Raw genomic sequence first — 4501 nt, 5'->3', positions numbered from 1 at the left:
CATTTTGTGTTGTGTGGGTATATTACTAAGGGGGAAAACACAAACTGCACAGGTAGGCATTTCCTTATAAAGGAATGTTCACGTTGAAAAAAAGTATACCAAATACTGACAGATGTTTATTTAGAAAAAGAATGTGACTTTGGAAGAAGGTATTTGAAAGAAATGTGGAAGATAACCAAACAGGGAATGCAATGTTCTCCTCAGTTGGCACTGTTTGTAGATGAGCTGCAAAACCACAGGATATCACTGGAGGGGTTTTTCCAGGGGCAGCAATTGATTATTGGTGCCAGAAGGTATGGTGTCTGGAACTCGTAATTCACTATTGTTTGCCAACAAAATTTGACATGCAGTTGGCCATTCACTTTCTTTATAATATGCCCAAGAATAACGTGATACATTTGTATCCTGTCCTATGTTTGTGAATATATATATATGCATAGATGCATAAAATCCCATAAACACACATACAAAAGAGAGACAATTCAACTCCGTCCACCAGACCTAAGCAGCTCTGAAATAACGGTATTTTTTCATAGCACATGGAACATTTATCCTGGCACTGCAAGCAAGTAGCACACTGGCCTCTGAAGTAACTGGGAATCATTGTAGGCCTTTCTTTCTAAGCAAGCTCTTGCTAATTAAAACCAAGTAAGTATTGCATATATACTGGCAGTATCCAAGGTTGTACAAGCAGCTTGACCTTTCTCCCACACCCCTGTCGCATGAGTCCGTTCCATCTGTGGGAAAGCGTCACTGGCTACATCCCAGTGTCCAGTTGGATCTTGGATTAGCCCACCTTCCAGGGGCCACTTCTGACAGGTGTTGGGGGCACCTATACCTGTCAGATCACCTGATTAATCTGCAGCGATTCCTGCTGAAAATTTCACCCCAAAGGCAAGCTGCCCTTTTGGCAGCTTCACTCAGCTGGAGCCAGTCCCATTTTGTGCCAAATGTAAAAGATGCTGAATTGGTGGCAGAGCATTCCCTGCCTGCGCCCAGTCAGATGGGCAGCATATAAATAATGGATTATTATTATTATTAGGTTTAAGGTGCAGTTTGGCAAGAGCTGTAGCTGGGGGGGGGGGGCTAGCCTAGGTTTTTGCACCAGGTGAAGCTTCCAGATGGCGCCATTGAGGCTCCCAGCCTGGCAGCATTTACTGTGGGCTTCAGCCAGAGAGAAAAGGAAAAAGTGAATGGCGTTGGTTGCAAGCGCCTGGCGTTCTCTGTTGCTACCTGCGTGTTCCTTTCAGATCCGTTCCCCTTGAAATGGAAGGCTCATTTGCAAGAGGAAGCAGGGAGAGGGAGGGAATAGTTGGACTGAGGCTGGTGGCTCTCCCCAGTGAAGCTGAAGATTGGGTCCCCTGTGGTTTTGTAACTCTGAAATTCTGAAGAAGAAGAAGAAGAGTTTGGATTTGATATCCCGCCTTTCACTCCCTTTAAGGAGTCTCAAAGTGGCTAATATTCTCCTTTTCCCTTCCTCCCCCACAACAAACACTCTGTGAGGTGAGTGGGGCAGAGAGACTTCAGAGAAGTGTGACTGGCCCAAGGTCACCCAGCAGCTGCATGTGGATGAGCAGGGAAGCGAACCCAGTTCACCAGATTACGAGTCCACCACTCTTAACCACTACACCACACTGGCTCTCTGAAGAAGGATGTGAAGGCAACAATGCTTTCCTGCTCCCAATCCCTGCCTCCTTCCTCCTTCCAGAGCTGTCAGCCAATGGCCTGCTGCCTCTGAACACGCAAAGGGAATTGGATCTCCAGAAGGGGACAGGTGGCCCTGTGTAGGGGGCACCCAACTCCCACCAGACCTAGCTAACACGGCGAATTGGGAGTCTTGCATTTGCTGGAGGGCCCCACAGGCCCCCTCCCCCTGCATGTGGAGGAGCGGAGACACGAACCCGGTTCCCCAGATTGCAAGACTACCGCTCTTAACCACTACACCACACTGGCTCTCAAGAGAGGGGTGGGGAAGCCTGCCCTCAAAGCAAAGTTGGAAAGTGTTTTGTTGCTGTCCACTGCTTGTTCCGCTGTTAAATCTAAGGAATTGGAAGGGATCCAACTCCTGGAAATATACTTTCTCCTTTTTCCACGTCTCGGAGATCAATTAAAAGTGATGAAGAGATCAGACTTCCCCATCCTGCCTTTTTTTGGGGAAACGGGAGCTTTTGTCATGATAAAACAAATGGCAAGTTCACAAGATAAGCATTTTGGAGTATTGCTTGCTTATAATAGGTGGGGTGGGGGTGTCTGTTTGGATTTAGATGCTGGCATGTCCAAAGTCTGCCCCCGTGGCAGTTTATTTCCTGGGGGGGGAAATCCTTAAAAAAGCTCAACAACTTTGGTCGGCCCTTACCTTCATCAAATCTGGCCCTCTTTGAAACAAGTTTGGACACCATTCTAGAGGACAATATACATGTTTACACTATTTGAATACATAAAGAGGGCACTGCTGTAAAATACTTGTACCAAATGGAAGAAATATGATGCTGACATGTGAAGCACTTTGTATTTTGTAATTTTGAAGGAAAATGTAGCCAATCCACTTTAAATTCTTTAAATTCCAAATTAAATTCTTCTAGAAGTGGAAAGAAATTGCAATTGAGTAGACTGGAAGTCTAACACAAAGGGTGAGGGGTGGTGGATGGTGATGAGAATTATCTGTGGGTTTGAGTGTAGGTATGTTGTATGAAATGTATGTATGTTTGTATGTGTATTAATGTTGAATTATTTTAACAATAAAAATTTATTAAGAAAAAGAAAAGAAAAGAAAGCTTTAGGGCAGAGAAAAGGAAAAGTCCTTCATGCAACGAAGCGACCGGCTCCCGCACGAGGCAGCGATGGCCACCAACTGGGCTGGCTTTCCATGAGGCTCACGCCAATTCACGGAGGAGGAAACGGGTGCCGTCGAAGATCCGCAACAGTGAAGGCAGCTGGGCTGCCGAAGACCCGTGGCTGGAGGCGAGGAAGGGTTGCCCAGGGCCAGGGGCCCCTGGAAGAAGAGGGTGCCGGGCTGCGGGCGCCCCGGGGCGGATCCAGCGAGCGCCTCGCGCGGCAGCAAGAGCGGCGGTGCGTTTTTGCGCGCCGCCTGGGATGCTCGCCGGGCGGCGCGGATTCTTCTGGCCACCTCCCGCCCTCGGCGCCCGTCTTGGGAGCCTCCACTTGCTCCGGCCTTGGAGGCGCAGGGAGAGGCCCCAGCCCGGAAGAGGAAGCGGCAGGAAAAGCCGCGGCGCCACCGAGGACCCCGGACGCCCACGCCTCGTCTCTCGCCCGGCCGGGTCCCCGCCGCGCTTCTCCGGGCAGGTGGGCAGCCGGGAGGGGCGGGTGCAGCGCGCGGGTCCCCCGCGGCCTCCTCCCTCGCCGGCGAGGCTCCCTTCCCGGCGCTTCTCTCGCCGGGTCCCCGTCCGGGGGAGCTCGGAGGGAGGGCGCGGATGCGCGATGGCTGCCGCCTTCGCCGCCGCCGCCCCCCCCCCCCCCGGCGAAGAAGGCTGCCTCCGCCCCGCTGCTCTCGGCCAGCCCGAGGCGCGGGCATCGCCCACCCGCCGGGAACGAGGGGAGAGGGGAGGGTCCCCAGATTGGAGCAGGGGCGCAGCCAGGAATTGTGTCGGGGGGGCAGAGCCTCAGATTGGAGCAGGGGCGCAGCCAGGAATTTTGTTAGGGATTGGTATTGATTTAGGGGGGCAGCTTCCGCAGGGCTCCCGCCCCGGCCGAAGGGTCCCCCGTCTTTGCTTTCCAGTCCTGCTCCCGCGCCTGGAAGCAGCTTCGCAGGACGCGCGCCTCTTTGGCCAACTCCCCGCGTCCAGCCTCTGATAGTTGATGCTATAGACAGTGGCGTAGCGTGGGTTGTCAGCACCCGGGGCAAGGCAAGTAATTTGCGTCCCCTAACCCCGGGGCAAGGCAAGTAATTTGCGCCCCCTAACCTGGGGCAAGGCAAGTAATTTGCGCCCCCTAACCCGGGGCAAGTAATTTGCGCCCCCCGCTGCACTGTCCCTCCCCCAGATCGTCCCTCGCTCTCTCTCCGCACCGCACCGCATGCCTGGCACCCTCCCCTCCACAGTGGGCGACGACCGGCAGCTCGGATCGGATTCGCACAGCCAGCACTGCAGTGAGAGAGAGTGAGTGAGCCAGGTAGGGGCAGAGAGCTGCGAGTGCGAGCGCCCCCCCCCCAGATGTTGCGCCCGGTGCGGCCGGCCCCCCCTGCACCCCCCCACGCTACGCCACTGGCTATAGATTGAAATCGTACTGCGAAATTAAGATCACTTGGCACTGTTAAATACATTATTTGGTTTCTTTTCGAAAATTAGCAACCCTCCTTATAATGGGGCTTTTAAAAAAACCACATATGCGTAATTGCAGCTCCAACCAAGCACTGTATCAGTGTTAAAAATGCAGCCATAAAAGCTATATTTCAAAAAGTGAAATTCCATACGGTAAAGTTGTTGAGCTCCGCCCCCGCCCCGACATTTTTACCAATTTTCAGAATTTTTAAACCAATTTTCAG

The sequence above is a fragment of the Podarcis tiliguerta genome (genome assembly GCF_965153285.1).
Source record: "Podarcis tiliguerta genome assembly, chromosome: 9".
Classification (NCBI taxonomy): domain Eukaryota; kingdom Metazoa; phylum Chordata; class Lepidosauria; order Squamata; family Lacertidae; genus Podarcis; species Podarcis tiliguerta.
This window is presented reverse-complemented; position numbering follows the sequence as displayed.